The sequence below is a fragment of the Astatotilapia calliptera genome, chromosome 6 (genome assembly GCF_900246225.1).
Source record: "Astatotilapia calliptera chromosome 6, fAstCal1.2, whole genome shotgun sequence".
Classification (NCBI taxonomy): domain Eukaryota; kingdom Metazoa; phylum Chordata; class Actinopteri; order Cichliformes; family Cichlidae; genus Astatotilapia; species Astatotilapia calliptera.
Window position 1 is genome coordinate 1,247,898 of NC_039307.1, and position 18,812 is coordinate 1,266,709.

Genomic DNA, 18,812 nt, shown 5'->3' on the forward strand with positions numbered 1-18,812 from the left:
CGACCAATCATTGGCCGGTCTGACCCTCCCCCAGTCTGTGCGCTGCTCAGACACCTGCGTGTGCCTTCGTGTGCCAGTCAGATACGCCAGAGACACAGACGGTGAAAGATCAGTTTACCCGTGCGGCAAAGAAGCTAGCTGGATAGAGAAAGTCCTTTTTTCGGCAAGAATAATAAGAGTGATACTGTATTCCAGAGGCCGTGAGCCAACGTGAGCACTGTGAAGCCCCGTGTAGCATTTGTTGCTTCGCATGGTAAGTCCCAGGCAGCACACGTGCGCTAGCATAGCATGCTACTTGCCGCTAGCTCTGATGCTAACTTCCGTTAGCCATTTTGCAATGAAAGTGCCTTTTCTGAGGCTAAAGCAATTAGCACGGAGTCTGCTGCACTTTATATGAGATGTTCTTTAAAGGTTTATGTCACATTACTGTGGTATTGATGTATAATGTATGGTTTTGTGCGACGTTATGTTAGCACATGTTCACTTTTCTCATGGTGCTAATTATAGTTCTGCACAATTAAGTATTAGCAACGTGAAATTAAGTGCCTTCACCTGCACTTAGCTGAAACTTGATAAGTCTCAAGCCAATGTGTATTTTTAATGCACTGCTGAGCTATTTTGTATTGTTTTAAATGTGTGTTTCCTATGCACTTTTTCCCTTTGAAATGAGAATAATTTGTTGTACAACATAGAATATTTTGAAGAAAATTTAGAAGCACTACAAGCAACCAGTAGTAATAATAAGTTACAGGCATGATAGCTTAAATGTTGAACTACTGTGTTCTGGCCTGGTCCCCAGGTCAGGTTTTTTTCCTTTGCTTATTTGGATTGGATTGGTTTTGAGGACCTGAGAAGAATCGAGGATCCCTTTTCCAGTACTGGATGGCGAGCCCAGCCCAAAGAGCCGGATGAACTGGTAGATTGTAACCCGACTGGTTACAAACACACTGAGTGACTACTGAACATTGAAAGACTGAAATTGACTTTTAAAAAAAAGACACAAAAGACAATATATCCTTAGGTCGACCATTTGTGGGGTTTATTTTATTTTGTTTTCAAGAAGCGCGCTCTACTTTTGTTAAATGTGCACAACTTTAATAATTGCTAATAAATGCAATTGTGTTTTCTACACCTACTGTGTACAAGTCCTCTGTTGTCATACACCCTTGGCTCCTACGAATCTAGAACCTGTCTGATCTGGTCCATATTTCCCTTCTGTCCGCGTACTGTGGTTAAAGGTAACTATACTGCCCGCACTACATGCAAAGAAGGCAAGAAGTAGCACTAACAGGTCTAGTATTGCACCACCAGTGTTACATAAGTAAAAGTGGCGAGCCAGCCAGGAGCCTAGAGTGTTGTGTGACAACATTGGAATCCTCTTTGACCTTTGATCAAATGCTCACATACTGTGAAAATGGATTTTGTCGAGAAGTATGCCGTTAAAGTACCAAATGCCATTATTGTTAGCGGTGTTACAGATAGAGAGAAAGACAAAGAGGTATTTGAGTTTCTGGAGCAACATGGTACTATTCGTAGAGTACTCGCTGTCGATGATGACTCTTCTGCATTCCACAAAAGCCAGATTGTAGAGTTCGAGTCTGGTGCAGCCGTTGAAATATTAGCACCTAAGCTGCCTTACCTCTTACAGTCCACTGACAATCCAGATGTCAGTTACCGCATTCGAGCCTTAACTGACGTCTATACTAAGACCGTAGGGGGCAGTGTTACTGAGGCTTACATTAGCAACCTGAAGGGTTTAGCCAAGTTAAGTGGGAAGGATTTCGAAGAAGTGTTGCGGGAGGCCCTATCCACAATAGGGAACACCATTGAAGCTGCTGAGACAGCTGAGAGAAACCCTGAAAATGATGCTGCTGATCAGACTTGCCCTGTGGTAGGATCCACACAACTTGGAGCCTCACCTTCAGTCTTAACTGAACTGCCTCACCCTCCTGAACCCATTCAGGGCACATTCCAACGCCCCATGAGACCAAACTTGACACCTCAAATGTTGAGTCCAACTGACCTCAACCCACCAGAGGTTCAGAAAGTAGTAGTCGAGCATGTTGTCAAGAGTGTTGAAAAGACATCACATGCTCACTCTACATTAAGACTCAGAGCTTTCTCTGGCAAGATGCCCAGACCTTACAGCGAAGCTGACTATGAAACATGGCGTTCTCATGTTGACTTGTTGATGGAAGATGCTTCTTTGTCCGAGTTGGGAAAAACTCGTAAGATTCTTGAAAGTCTCCTTGCTCCCGCTTCTGATGTCATCCGCCCTCTTGGGCCAGAAGCCACTCCTGCAGACTATCTTAAACTTCTGGATTCAGCTTTTGGCACCGTCGAAGATGGTGAGGAACTGTTTGTACGCTTCATGAACACCCTCCAAGATCATGGTGAAAAGCCCTCTGCTTATCTGCTTCGTTTGCAGGTGGCAGTCAATCACACCGTGCGCAGAGGTGGGCTTGAACCACATGAAGTAAATAAGCAGCTTCTTAAACAGTTTTACAGAGGCTGCTGGGATGATAACTTGCTAACGGAGTTGCAATTGGAGCTAAAGCATAAGGAGCCGCCCACTTATGCAGAGCTATTGCTTCTCCTGCGTACTGCAGAAAACCGACAAGAAGTTAAAAACACGCGAATGAAGAAACACTTTAGCGCCACGAAACCAAAAGCAGTGTCTCATGAACAGACGGTCACTGAAACAAATGCAGATGTTCGCCAAGCACAGTCAGATAGTCTAGAAGAGCTGAAAAAACAAGTTGCCGATCTAAAAAGCCAATTAGCTGCCGTTGTGAAGCCAAAGAAACAAGCAACACTGAAGACAGTTCGAACAAGGAAACCTGAAAATAAAAAACCTGACCATGCCAAACCTGAAGACTCACCTCCACCCAGCCGCCCCAGTACTAGGCCCAAGCCCTGGTATTGCTTCCGCTGTGGGGAAGATGGACATATAGTAGCCACTTGTGAGTCAGAGCCCAATCCTGCCCTTGTAGTTGCAAAACGAAAGGAATTAAGAGTGAGAAGGCAGATATGGGACAGGCAGAATGACCAGCTTTCTTTAAACTAAATTCTGCCTCCGTTGCGGGACAAATGGAGGCTGATGCTTTGTTAACCCGTCCCACCCAGGTTAAACAAAAAGCTTCACCTAAAAAGCGTGCCAGCCTAAAGTCACACACAAGATCAGATTCCTTCGACTTTCCTAAAGGTCTAATTGGTACGAAGAGTACTGCACAAGTGAAAGTTAATGGTCACACAGTGAGTTGTTTGCTAGATACTGGTTCCCAGGTGACTACAGTCCCCGAGTCCTACTATCGTCAGCATTTGTCCTCTCATGAGATTAAGCCATTGTTTGAACTTTTAGAAGTTGAGGGTGCCAACGGTCAGTCTGTGCCTTACTTAGGCTACATTGAACTGCATGTCACTTTCCCAAAGGACTTCCTTGGCATTGAAGCTGAAGTGCCGACACTTGCCTTAGTTGTCCCCGATGTGCGCACAGCTTCTCAGTCCTTAGTGCTAATTGGGACAAACACATTAGATGTACTTTATGAGCTGTACTCTAACACATGCCATGAACTGCAGCTGAACCTGCCATATGGCTATAGGGCAGTTCTAAAAGTTCTTGAGTCACGACACAAACAGTCCAAAGACAGTAGTCTTGGTTTAGTGACGATGCACAACAAAGAGCCACAGTTGATTCCAGCAGGCCAAACTGTTGTTCTAGATGGTGCTGTAGCTGTGTCAGCCGGTAACGGTGAAAAGTCTGTCTTGTTAGAGTATCCACGAATGTCAGCCTTACCTGGTGACATCCTTGTGAAACCTTGTCTCATAGACCTACCTGAACGAGCACCTTACCTTGTACCAGTTATACTCACCAATGAATCCGAACATGATGTGACAATCCCTCTAAATTGTGTCATCGGAGAAGTCAGTGCATATCAAAGAGTTCTATCTCACGAACACTCAGTGAGAACTCCAAGATCCCGAACTGAGCAGAAGTCAAATGTAACATATAACTTTGACTCTTCCCCTATTAGCGCTGAATGGAAGGAGCGCATAACCGAAAAACTAAGCCAAATGCCCGAAGTGTTTGCACAGAATGATCTTGACTTTGGAAAGACGGATCAAGTGAAACACACAATCAGATTGTCAGATGAAACACCGTTCAAGCATAGAGCGCGTCCCATACATCCGAACGACCTGGAGGCAGTCCGTAAGCACCTCAAAGAACTGCAAGAAGCTGGCGTGATCAGGGAATCTACCTCCCCTTTCTCTTCACCCATTGTAGTCGTGCGGAAGAAAAATGGTGAAGTCCGCCTCTGTATCGACTACAGAAAGCTTAACGCGCAGACTATAAAAGATGCTTACGCTCTCCCCAATTTGGAGGAAACGTTTTCCACCTTGATCGGGTCGCAATGGTTCTCTGTCCTGGATTTAAAATCTGGGTACTACCAAATTGAGATGGAGGAGCTGGACAAACCAAAGACGGCGTTCGTATGTCCCATCGGCTTTTGGGAATTTAATAGAATGCCCCAAGGCATTACAAACGCCCCCAGCACATTCCAGCGGCTCATGGAGAAATGTATGGGCGACATGAACCTGCGCGAAGTGATCGTGTTTCTCGATGACATCATTGTATTCTCCAAGACACTTGAAGAACATGAGGCTCGCTTGATGAAAGTTCTTGATCGCCTGAAAGAATATGGGCTCAAACTCTCACCCGAAAAATGCAAATTTTTCCAAACTTCTGTCAGATATCTTGGGCATATTGTGTCCAGCAAGGGAGTGGAGACTGACCCTGAAAAGGTGGAAGCCTTAAGTACCTGGCCTGTGCCACGTGATCTTAAACAGCTCCGCTCATTCTTAGGCTTTTCAGGGTACTACAGGCGGTTCATTAAGAACTTTTCGAGTATCGTTAAGCCCCTCACTGACTTAACATCAGGCTACCCTCCTTTGCGCAAAAGCACAAAGCCTAAAGCTAAGTCTGTCCAGTACCATGACCCCAAGACACCTTTCGGCGAGCGATGGACTCCCTCTTGTGATTTTGCTTTCAAAACCATCATTGAAAAGCTCAGTACTGCGCCTGTATTGGGTTTTGCTGACCCTAAACTGCCATATACGCTCCATACGGACGCCAGCACTACAGGGCTTGGCGCCGCGCTCTATCAAGAGCAGAATGGCCAGACTAGGGTGATAGCTTATGCAAGCCGTGGGTTGTCTAGGAGTGAATCTCGTTATCCCGCCCATAAGTTAGAGTTTTTAGCCTTGAAGTGGGCAGTAACGGAAAAGTTTGCAGATTACTTATATGGAAATCAGTTTACTGTCGTAACAGACAATAATCCTCTGACGTACATATTAACTACTGCTAAGATGGATGCCATGAGTTACAGATGGCTAGCTGCCCTGTCAACGTTTAGCTTTAAGCTCCAGTACAGAGCCGGCAAGCTTAACTCAGATGCAGATGGCCTTTCTAGACGGCCACATGGCGAGTTGCTTAACGACGCAGTGTCCCAAAAAGAGCTCGACCGCATACAGCAGTTCACACAGACTCACCTGTCCCTACCTGACAGCAGTTTAAGTCCTGAAGTAGTGTCTGCTATTTGTGAGAAACACCTTGTATGCAGCTCTCAAAATGACACCATCCCTTTGGTTCACTCGCTAGCCATTTCTGCAGCTGCCATTCCAGGTGACTTTGTCAATGAAAATGACTGTGGTGGTCTTCCTGTTATACCCCATATGTCCCTTGAACAGATCACAAACGAACAAAGAGCAGACCCTTGTCTGAGGGAAGTTATTGCACAAATTGAAACTGGAGAAAAGGTCCCACCAACTGTGCGAGCTGAACTTCCTGACATCAACCTTCTACTCCGAGAGCTCAATCGATTGGAGATGCACAATAACATCCTGTATCGAACTCGCCAAGATGGAGGAGATGTTACCTACCAGCTTGTCTTACCTGAACAGCGCCGTGACTCAGTCTTCCAAAGCCTCCACTGTGACATGGGCCACTTAGGCACTGAACGTACCTTAGATCTTGCCCGAACAAGGTTCTATTGGCCTCGCATGGCAGCATATATAGAACATAAGATCAAAACATGCAACCGCTGTGTAAGACGTAAAACTCCTCCAGAAAAAGCAGCTCCACTTGTGAATATCAAATCCACCAGACCCCTCGAATTAGTCTGCATGGACTTCCTGTCCATTGAGCCTGATCGAAGTAATGTAAAGGATGTGCTTGTATTAACCGATCATTTCACGAAATATTCATTAGCCATCCCTACCAGCAATCAGAAAGCTCAGACCGTTGCAAAAGCCCTTTGGGACAACTTCATAGTCCACTACGGGATACCCGAACGATTGCATAGCGATCAAGGTCCCGACTTCGAGTCCCACATTATCCAAGAGCTTTGCAAGATCATGGGCATTCGTAAAATCCGGACAACACCCTATCACCCCAGAGGAAACCCGGTAGAACGTTTCAATAGAACGTTACTAAGTATGCTAGGTACTCTTGAGGAAAAGGACAAAACTCAGTGGCACAACTATGTCAAACCACTCGTTCATGCGTACAATTGTACGAAAAATGATACAACCGGTTTTGCCCCATATGAGTTAATGTTTGGCCGTCAGCCAAGATTGCCAGTCGATCTAGCATTTGGGCTGCCCTTTAACAACAAAAGTTTCAAGTCGCATTCTCAGTACATAACAAAACTAAAGGCAACTCTACAAGAGACCTACAAACTAGCAACAGACCATGCTAACAAAATGGCAGAAAGAAACAAAACAAGATTTGATATGCGAGTGAAACCCTCAAAACTAGAGCCAGGTGACAGAGTTTTGGTGCGTGCAGTCCGTCTCAGAGGCAAGCACAAGCTAGCCGACAAGTGGGAGACTGATATTCACGTTGTGGTGAACCAAGCAGGTGACTTGCCCGTCTACAGTATAAAACCCCTAACAAAAGAGGGCCCAGTCCGCACAGTCCACCGCGATCTCTTGCTCCCTTGTGGTTTTCTTGCCCCTGTTGAAGAGAAACCTGTCCAACCAACTCATGTACGCAAACCAAAAACAAGGCAATCACCTAAACAACATGAGGAATGTGATCATTCAGAACTGGAAGATGAGGATATCTGTTGGTTCAGAGAGGAACCTCTTCAAGAGCCCATAAAGGTCACTCGAGTCTATGAGATTCCCCAGCAAAAGACACACCCTAATGATCACGATCATACTGAAACTCATTTGCCTGGAGGAGACAACTTACATGAACATGACAACCTGCCTGGAGGAGACAACTTACATGAACATGACAACTTGATTGGAGCTGACAATTTAACCGGATGTGACAACTTACCTGAATGTGGAAATCCACTTGGATATGGAAGCCTAGAGGAGAGTGAAACCATGGTGGAACACTCAACCACTGACAATGAAAGCGAGAGTGATGCCAACTTACCCGATGGATCTACCTGTGATGGGCCAGTGGAAGAAGACAACTCAAATGATAATCAAGCAAACTCAAGTCAGTCAAATACTGAGAGTGAAGCCACAGCGACTGTAAGGCGCTCAGAGAGAACAAGAACCCAACCAGAACGACTGCAATATAGTCGGTTGGGAAATCCTCTCGTTTCCATTGCCCAGTCCCTGTTTCAAGGTCTAAGCCTGGCTTTTACCAGTGCCTTGACAGAACAAGATTCTGTGGTCATCCCCATGAAGGCTGGTTCCCCTGTCATTACCGTTTAGCTATCCCATGCAAAGGGACTTGCATGATTCTAAGGGGGGATAGTGTAACCCAGTGTTAAAAACGGGATTAAAAGTATAAATAAATATTGATAAAAACAAAGTTAATTATAATAAATACTGATAAAAAGCATGTAAACAGAAGTTTAATTAATATGTACATATGTATATGTAATGTATAAGTGGTGTGGGGGCAGGACTTAGTCCTGTAGAGTGTGTTTGTCAGATCCACTGAGCGACCAATCATTGGCCGGTCTGACCCTCCCCCAGTCTGTGCGCTGCTCAGACACCTGCGTGTGCCTTCGTGTGCCAGTCAGATACGCCAGAGACACAGACGGTGAAAGATCAGTTTACCCGTGCGGCAAAGAAGCTAGCTGGATAGAGAAAGTCCTTTTTTCGGCAAGAATAATAAGAGTGATACTGTATTCCAGAGGCCGTGAGCCAACGTGAGCACTGTGAAGCCCCGTGTAGCATTTGTTGCTTCGCATGGTAAGTCCCAGGCAGCACACGTGCGCTAGCATAGCATGCTACTTGCCGCTAGCTCTGATGCTAACTTCCGTTAGCCATTTTGCAATGAAAGTGCCTTTTCTGAGGCTAAAGCAATTAGCACGGAGTCTGCTGCACTTTATATGAGATGTTCTTTAAAGGTTTATGTCACATTACTGTGGTATTGATGTATAATGTATGGTTTTGTGCGACGTTATGTTAGCACATGTTCACTTTTCTCATGGTGCTAATTATAGTTCTGCACAATTAAGTATTAGCAACGTGAAATTAAGTGCCTTCACCTGCACTTAGCTGAAACTTGATAAGTCTCAAGCCAATGTGTATTTTTAATGCACTGCTGAGCTATTTTGTATTGTTTTAAATGTGTGTTTCCTATGCACTTTTTCCCTTTGAAATGAGAATAATTTGTTGTACAACATAGAATATTTTGAAGAAAATTTAGAAGCACTACAAGCAACCAGTAGTAATAATAAGTTACAGGCATGATAGCTTAAATGTTGAACTACTGTGTTCTGGCCTGGTCCCCAGGTCAGGTTTTTTTCCTTTGCTTATTTGGATTGGATTGGTTTTGAGGACCTGAGAAGAATCGAGGATCCCTTTTCCAGTACTGGATGGCGAGCCCAGCCCAAAGAGCCGGATGAACTGGTAGATTGTAACCCGACTGGTTACAAACACACTGAGTGACTACTGAACATTGAAAGACTGAAATTGACTTTTAAAAAAAAGACACAAAAGACAATATATCCTTAGGTCGACCATTTGTGGGGTTTATTTTATTTTGTTTTCAAGAAGCGCGCTCTACTTTTGTTAAATGTGCACAACTTTAATAATTGCTAATAAATGCAATTGTGTTTTCTACACCTACTGTGTACAAGTCCTCTGTTGTCATACACCCTTGGCTCCTACGAATCTAGAACCTGTCTGATCTGGTCCATATTTCCCTTCTGTCCGCGTACTGTGGTTAAAGGTAACTATACTGCCCGCACTACATGCAAAGAAGGCAAGAAGTAGCACTAACAGGTCTAGTATTGCACCACCAGTGTTACACCATGTTTCTAGAAATGAGAGCTGCTCCATCCAAAGTGGGATGGATGCCGTCTCTCCTAACAAGACCAGGTTTCCTCCAGAAGGTTTGCCAATTATCTATGAAGCCCACATCGTTTCTGGGACACCACTCAGACAGCCAGCAGTTTAAGGAGAACATGCGGCTAAACATGTCACTCCTGGTCTGATTGGGGAGGGGGCCAGAGAAAACTACAGAGTCCCACATTGTTTTGGCAGAACAGAGTCAGAGTTTGACCCGCGGCGGGTGTGTCGCCGAGTGGGTAAAAGCGGTTAGACACATGAACAAGTTGGTGGTGTCTTAAACAGAAGCCCCAGGTACACATATGTTACAAGTATCATTACTGCTAAAGGAGGCCGAGGGACAGGTGAAGCGGCCATGCTGCTAGCGAGTCGGCTACGAGGTGGGAGTATCCTCTCGCCCCCGTCGCTCATGCCAAAGCCTATGTTGAAGTTTTCCTGTCTGCAGGTTTGTGACTGTCGCTCCTTTGTCACAGGAAAGTTCACCTGCATCGAGGTGCGCTTCCACCTGGAGCGTCAGATGGGCTACTACCTGATCCAGATGTACATCCCCTCCCTGCTCATCGTCATCCTGTCCTGGGTCTCCTTCTGGATCAACATGGACGCCGCACCGGCCCGCGTGGCCCTGGGCATCACCACCGTCCTCACCATGACGACGCAGAGCTCAGGCTCCAGGACCTCACTGCCTAAGGTGTGTGTGTGTGTGTGTGTGTTGTTCGTTGTGAGGCTGTAATGATGACGCGGTTCACAGTAGGCGGTCCTCAGCCGCCGCTGCGTGTCCAGCAGAGGTGATGCTGCATCCATGTCTTCTCTTCTCTCCGGCAGACTCAGCCTTCCAACCATTCCATCTTTTTTTCCTTCCCATCACAGACTCTCAATTATTCAATCAGTATTTATTTCTACAGCACATTTAAAAAGGGAAGTGTCCATGAAAGTGCTTCACACAAGGCAGATTCCAACGAATGGCAACAAAAACAGTTAATAAACAGGTTTAGTTACAGTTACAGTGACAGTTACAGTTACATAGCACAAATGCAGACCGGGTGGAAGTCCGAACTAGTTTGCTTCAAAGGCTAGGTGGAACAGGTGAGTTTTTAAATGATTGAATGGAGTCTGACATGCGGGGTTTAGGTGCAGCCATTGCAGAAGCTTGGCACTTCAGTTGGTATTGTGGAGGTGTAGCTGCTCTGCAGCAGAGTAACATCTCCATCACAAAGTGCTGCCGTTCCTACCCCAGAAAAACAAAAGCACACACTCAGCTGTTCATGATGTAAAACCTCACAATTCAGAGCAGCTTCCACCACAGCCCAGACAAAGCTCCTGCATCCACTCTGGAGACAGCTGGTGAAGCAGAGCAACACAAAGCCTGCAGGCACGGGGGTCACACAGTGACCCAGGGACGTTTTGAATGTGATTGGTCGATTGGACAGGGGTTTATACATGTTAATGTCTCATCTGGAGTTTGCTTTGGACCAGGTTAGGTCTGCGGCAGATGTTACCATGGTGACGTGCTGCTGAGTTTTTGTCCTCCGCCATCTTACCGGATGTTTTGCACGCACAAACCGAAGTCTGTTTATTCCACACATCATGTGTCTGGCAGAGCGTGAGTGAGAACAAGCCCCACAGTCCTGCTCTGGTATCGTGTATGCATGAGAAACAATCAGACACGGAGCGCTCGTTACATAAGCCTTATTAACTCATCAGCACACTCATCCCTCCCTCACATACTGTACACACACAAAGGCTAGGCCGAACAGCTGTGTGTGTGTGTGTGTGTGTGTGTGTGTGTGTGTGTGTGTGTGTGTGGAGGTTAGGAGGTTTCTCATGTTTCCAGTGCTTAACAGAGCTTTGCACTCCAGTATGTTACATGTGTCTGAATAAGTCATCGTTTCATAAAGGAGGGCAGTTACATCTTCTTGACACCACGGGCGTCACAGCAGCGCACTCAGACACACACACACACACACACACACACACACACACACACACACACACACACACACACACACACACACACACAGCTGCAGCCCTGAAATAAAGTCTATAATTATTGCAGAAAATGAAACATCTGTGCAGTCGGAGTTACATTTGAGACTCACTGTGAACTTAAACCACTGACGGTGAGCGCCTCCAGCCTGCTGAATGAAGCGTGTGTGTGTTTACAGGTCTCTTATGTGAAGGCCATCGATATCTGGATGGCCGTGTGTCTTCTGTTCGTCTTCTCTGCGCTGCTGGAGTACGCCGCCGTTAACTTTGTGTCGAGGCAACACAAAGAGCTGCTGCGCTTCAGACGGCACAACAAGAATAAGAGCAAGGTACAGAAAAGTCCCACACACTGCACAGCACAGCGAACGCAGCACCATCCAGAGTGAGGAACACCTACACACAGTTTGTGACCTGCATCCACAGACTGATGGACCGCTGTGACTCGTGTGCTCTGGGCTGAGGCTGCCACCGTGTGGTGACACGTTGTTGTTGCAGCGTTCTGCTCAGAGACGGCACGAGGTGAGAAAGGCCCAGATCCAATCCGGCTCACTGTGAGGAGCGCAGGTCCACGCCGTCCAGGCTGAGGCTGAGCACCCCGGCTGAGGGGAACGCTGACAGCAGCACAAATCATTCATCGTGGGAATTTTCAGCCTCGTCCGATGTTTAGAGTTCAGGAAAACTAAGGAAAACTTTGACTCGCTGCATCCAGGAAAAAATCTCTTCCAACTTCTGTTATTTAAATTTTTCATATATCTGTGCAGAAGTCATAAGTACACTTTTGGCCCATCCCAGGGTGGAAAAATCCCTGAAAGATTTCAGGATAAAAGTCTGGATTAGCTTTAGACGTGTGTCACGTATAAACCTGCACACACATCTCGTTTGTTTCTATGGAAACACTTTTGAAGTGTGCTAACTCGTTATTTTTATTCTTATTAGAATTTATAGAAAGACAGAGATATGTGGGAGCATGTCAGAAATGGATTTATCACTTCCATCTGACGTTTGAGCTTCCAGCTCAGCGTGGAGCGCCAGGTCGGATTGGAGCTGGGCCGGAGAAGGAGGAGGAAGTGGTGGAGGAATCGGTGCTTCTCGCTCCGCATGTTTGAGTCATCTCGCTGTATCGGTGCATGACGCAGCATGTAACCGCATCAGTGTGATGATTCTGTGTTTCTGCAGCCATCCAACCCGGATGAGCCTGAGCTCGGTGCGTGATCACGACCTCGGCGGGCTGGAAGATCAGCATTCAGTCAACTCGCCAACACAAACGTGTCACTGACACGTCCTGATGAAAGCACAGACGCTGAGCCTGTGGGTCTGAAGACTGAATGTGAACAGAGACCTGCAGACACACTAAGTTTACTGTTTAACACAATGAAATAAAAACAAACACACATGGAAACAATTTTGGAAAAGAAAACACATAAAAAATCATTTTACGGTCGATTTAGCTCATAGACAGCGTCTGATGCAAATCCATCAGCGTTCCTATCCCTGTGCGTCTGTGCAAGCAGCTGAACGTTTCCCTGCGTTGACTGAACGGCCCAGCCTGCTCTTTTTCTTTTGTTCTTCCTTTTGCTTTCTGTTGACGTGTGCATGCTGTCGGTCGGTAGATCAGTGGAGGTGCCGTTGATCCAGAGGAGCTAGCCGAGTCCCTTCGTCGTATTAACACTGACGACGGCCTCAAAGCGGCAGAGCCTCTGTACGGATCTATGACCAACATCTACACCAGCAACCATGGGGTAATGCCACGCTGCATGTGTGTGTGTCTGTGCGCATGTTTCTCTTGCAGGAGCTCCTCCTCCATCAGTCTGACACTTTTCACACAGCAGCTTCATAAATAAGACAGGATGTGTTGAAGGAGTAAAATGGTGACACGAACATAAACGTATTTCTCTGATGTGTGCGAGTCGTGACTGTTTCTGTGGTTTTTAATGACATATTTCCAGATGAGTGCACATCTGGATCAGGACAGTTTGAGTGAGCATGTAAAACTTCAGCCTCCTTTCTTTCAGTTTAGAAGTCATATCTGGGCTTAAGGTAATGCAGCTGAGCTTAACTGTGCTCAGAAATGTCTTCAGCTTACAGAGTATGTGTCGGTTTGTCCAGACAAACACGCGGCCGCTCAGTGATGATGAACAGCTGGAGGCTGGGACATTGTCTCCCACCGGCCGCCTGCAGAGCGGCCTGACTGTGTGGACAGTCTGAGGATGCTGTAAGCTGACAGGAAGTCTGTGAGCCAAAGAACAAAAATCACAGGACGCCAGCACAGACTCTGACATCACTGTTTATCCACAGGCATGGTTTTTAAATGATGATGTCACTCATTAAGGGAACAAAGGTATCCACACCTGCCTGTCCTGAGTGTAACCTGATACCTGCTGTTTGTCTCACTGGAGGGTTTCCAGCATCAAAGCATCTGAGTCTGGTTTAAGTCCAGACTTTGACTCGGACGCTCCAGAACCTTTATTTTGTCCCTTTGAGCCAATCAGAGGCGGAGCTGCTGGTTCCTGCGTGGTTAGTCTGATGCACACGTGACTCAAAGCTTCCAGAAAGTTCAGCTTCTGTCTCGTCAGCCCTCAGAATATTATCCTCCAGATGTTTGTTGGCAGATGTGCGACGAGACTTTGTGATCTTCTTGGTCAGCAGTGGTTTCTGCTTGGACTCTCCCATCTTTGCCCCGCCTCTTTCTTACCGTTGAGTCGTGACCTCTGACCCTAGCTGAGCTTAATAGATGTTGTTCTGGGCTCTTCTGTGACCTCCTGGATGAGTCGGCGATGGTTTTCCAGGCTCTCAGCGTGGGTCGCTGGAGTCCCACAGCCTTAGAAATGTCTCCGTCACCCTCTCAGGCTGATGATGTCACTGACTTTGCTCCTCAGCTGCTTCTTGAGATCGTGGCGTGCTGCCGTTTGAGATCTTTCAGTCTGCTTCAGTTGGTCTTCGTCTATTTTAGTGATGGCAGCAGGCCTGGCAGTAATCAGACCTCGTGATTTTTCACGCAGGGCAGGAAGGTTTGGATACATACAGCTGTTTACTGATGGCTGACATCTCTCTGCACATTTAACTGAAACCGCAGCTGTAACACCTGAACTAATCTTTAGATTATTTTTGTGAATCAATGGCTCCCAAAAACATCTTCATCCTTATTATGATCTCATATACAAACATTTCTCGGCTCAGTGTCGTCACATTTCTGCCTAAAATTTGATTCAAAAGCACGCGGCAGGTGTAAAGATACCTTTTGTAATTTCCTCAGCAGAGTTTAACTAAAGCTTTCACCACCAGGGGGCAGAGTTTAAACTCTGAGCTAAACTCTTAATGACTCGTTGCACTGCTGGTTTCTCTTTAACGCCTCACAGCTGGTGTTTGTCTGTAGGTCAGCTTCAGAAGGTTTTAAACAGGAACGTAGAGAAAGTAGCTCCGAGCACCAACCCGAGGAAATCTGAATTAATTTGCTTCTTCGTTTTTGTGCTTCGGTCAGGTGTGGTGCCTCGCTCAGAGGCCAAACCGGTGAACAGATTCACAAATAATCCGTGACCCCCTACCCCTTCCTCCCCTTGCTCCTCCTCTTCCTCCTCGTCTCTCCAACAGGAAGGGGGGGCACATGAGAGCAGGCTGACCCCTGCTGCCGCCGTGACCTCCACCCCGAGTAACAGCAAGGAGTCGAAGGCCAGCGCCAACAACGCCGTGAGTGCACTGAACACGCCGGGAGCCACGGCGCAGAACGCTACCCAGAATGCACCTGCAGCAGCCAGTGGGGGTAAAAGCATGGAGGAGATGAGGAAGCTGTTCATCGACCGAGCCAAAAAGATTGACACTGTGTCGAGGGCCGGCTTCCCGCTGGCCTTCCTCTTCTTCAACATATTCTACTGGGTCCTGTACAAGATACTGCGGCACGAGGACGTGCATAAGCAGTAGAGACAAAGGACGAGAGATTATTCAGACGCAGGCGCACGAACATCTGCATTTCCTTTTCCATGAACCCCAGAGAGCCAATCAGGATGATCTTTGTCATGAAGGATGGATAAACTGGATCTCTGCCTGAAAACCACAGAAAACTTTTTTAAAGGTTCATCTAGTTAAAAATAATCTTCTGATAGTCTTTGATACCAAGTCTGTGATGTTGAAATTAAAAATGTTGTTGAAGAGTGCGTGGCAGACGTGACGGAGCAGCAGACAGGGCGCCACGTGTCGGGATTACGTCCTCCACGTGGAATTCATTCTTTTCCAGTCTGATAATATTTTAGTGGTGGAAAATCTGACCTGCCAAAGACAAAGTGGGGGATTTCAGTTAACTGAAACCAGCTCGATCAATAGCGTGAAGGATACTGTGACTCACGGCCAGCTGGGCTGAACGTCTCAACCACACGTAAGTGCGAGAAACTGCAGTTCCTCTAATGGCCTCTAGAGGGCGGCGCCAAAAGTGAGTCAGCGCCTGTAGACTCGTAGACCATCTGGTCTCTGTAGCTGATTTCACCATTTGTAACAACTCTATCCATTTAAACTGTAAGGCTTCGCATTATGAGGGGCGTGGCCTCGTGATAAACAGGTGGGTGGAGACACAGGCAGTGTATCAGTCAGCACAGTGGTCTTGAGTTTGAAGCACAGCCTGCAGCTTCACTTCCAGGTCTGCTGTGTTGTGTATAACAGGTGTGAGGATTCGATTTCCCTGAGAGGCCCAGACGCTGATGCAGTCTCAGCAATCACAGGTCTGCTATCAGCTGAACGTAAAACTTCTGGAAGCTTAAAAGTATTTAGAAAAATAACCAGTAAAAAGACAAGTGTGTAGATATCCTGTGTGCTGTGGACGTATCTCATCAGCATACTAATGTAAAAGTCTGAAAAAGCCGGATTCCCAGACTGAAATGCGGCAGGCGGCGTGCAGCTGAGCTCGGGCTCCGGGTGGAGAAGTGCAGCTTAGATCTGTCTGTCTCTGCTACAGTTAAAGCCTCCGTCGCTCCACCGCAGTCTGAAGTCTGAAAAGTGTGAGCTCGTCTGTTTAATCCTCTGAAACAATACTGGTTCAGACAAAGACTGCACATAAAAGACAGACAAAGACACTGTACCATAGTCCTGAGTTTTCTGTGAGTTTTAGTATTGTGTCTGTTCTCGTGACAGATCGGTTTCAGATCAGCTCAGGCTGACCTGATCTGAAACCGCCTGGAAAGAAGTGAAAGCCACAAACCTGAGAAGGACTCTGATGTCAAAGCCTTAATGTTACCGTTCTGGCTGCCAAAGGGGAAGCGATTACATGAGCTAGCCTGGTTAGCAGACTGCATGTAAGGGTGTGGCAAAACAAAGTGTCATCCAAGTAAAAACCTTGAATTTCGCTCACCAGATACGACTCCAAGTGCAGTGACCTCACAGCAGCCATGTTATTGGTCACATGATGTCATGGCTCCAAAAGGCTCCGAAAGCACAAACACGGTCCAGAGGTCCAGTTCAGGTGAAGCTAGCAGCCGCCTGTGTCGCCATCCACCTGCTGCAGAGGCGGGAGTCTATCGGGGCTGGCTCACTGCCTCTAGTGGACGTCAGAGGAACTGCAGCGCTGGTTTCATCTTTCAGCTGAAGATCAAAACACTTGAGCCGCCCAGTTCAGGTTTCCTCTCCGTTTAAAGTGACGCTTGCAAAAGAAAGAACAGCCAAACAAAAGCTGTGCATCTTTGCAGCTTTCTGTCACTCAGCATCATGGGATCTGTGTGAGTCAGGTTCGATGCACCCATTGTGAGAGTTGTCCTTTCTGCACTGATTTCCTCCCTGACACGCTGACAACGCCCTGATGTTTCATTACAGATGTGTCATACATGCTTACACGACCCACACACTCAAACCTCACTGCGTATGTCGGGAGTGGCCGTCCCACGCTGCGGCGGCGGCGGCGCACAGTCACACTGGAAGCTCACACTCACTCCCTTTAAGAACATGCGAGCAGCTAGACCCAGGTTCATCACATTTCCAGTCTTCATTTTCATTTTTTGTGCGACAGAGTTTTGACATTTGAAATTCATTTGGAGAAAGTGTGAGGTGCAGTCAGTCGCTTCAGCTTTGTGACTTTAGTTCAGGTCTGAAACGCAGCGATTCTCTGCTTTGCTTGTTTTTGGGATGAATTACTGCTGGCTTACGTCACTTTGACCGTTCACGGACTTTCTTTGGAATTTTGTTGTGTTTTCTAGGAAGCAGTGTGGTAACTTTAATTACTTTCAGCTGCTGACATGAGCAGTGAGGGGGGAGCTGCAGCATTCAGTCATCTCCTTTTATATCCTGCTGCAGTCATTTGGCACGTTTAGCCAGTTTCCTAATAATGAAACCTCATTTTCTGCACAAAGTTCACTGACACTGTGTCACAGTGATGTAATCGCTGCAGCAGCGCAGGGAGAAGGCTCCAGGTTTGAGGACTCTGCAACGAGGTGAGGAGGCGAGATTAACCAAACGTTGTTCAGGTGTCTTCTGTTCAACAGGACTCGGGTAGTCGTGGTCAGCCTGTTCCAGCTGTGATGCCAGTTTAGCCCTTTTATTTGTTTTTGAGAAATCTTTGTTTGTTTAAAGCGAACAGAATGTGATGGCGGCACAGTCGCACGCTGCTCTCCTCTGTGCTGTGTGCAGCACTCCTGTTGAACCAGCTTCACGCTCAGGCCACGTTTGTCCAAACTGTTTCCTGGAAGGATGTTCAGTTAGCTTAACACGACGCCGTCGCTGCGTTATTTACATCAGTGTTTCCCTCCCAGAAATATTTGCATAGTTGTGATGAAAACAGCCGGCCGTCTGCAGCTGTGTGCAGACTCTGCATCACATCCTGACTGTGCACGTTTGCGTCATGTCTCTCATTTCTGTGCTCGTGTCCATCGTCTTAGTCCACAGTCAGATGTGCTGATTACTGCTTGGTATAGCGTTAGGACACAGTCGGTGTGGAAATCTACTTGTTTTGATGATGTCCCAGTTGCGTTGCTGCTTTATGTGCTTTGATTTTGTGTTTTTGGTCAATTTTATGCAGCATGTGTTTCAATCAGCTGATTTTCAGAGAGTGAAATAAGTTCAGATTTAGCAGCTCAGGTTCAGAGTCGGCCTGGAAAGAAAGGCTGTGGCACAGGGAGATGACACTGTGACGTAACAGGTGTGTAATCTATTACATCATCTTTACTTTTTGTATTGGAGATTATGGTAAATGGCCTGCATTTGTATAGCGCTTTACTCAGTCCCTAAGGACCCCAAAGCGCTCCACACTACATTCAGTCATCCACACATTCACACACTGGTGATGGCAGCTACATTGTAGCCACAGCCGCCCTGGGCCGCACTGACAGATGACTGATGTATCGGAATTTCAGGAGCGGGACCACGCCTCCAAACACGCTTCTCCGGCTGTCACCTATATCGGTTCCCCCAGTTCTGCAAGCCGATCATTCTCGTTTACATGCCCCTCCCTCCTTGTTCTCCACTCTTTAGCTTCTTCACTTCTATTTCGTCCACGGGGATCCGCCCGGGAGCCTTCGCCAGTCCCCTTCGAGGCC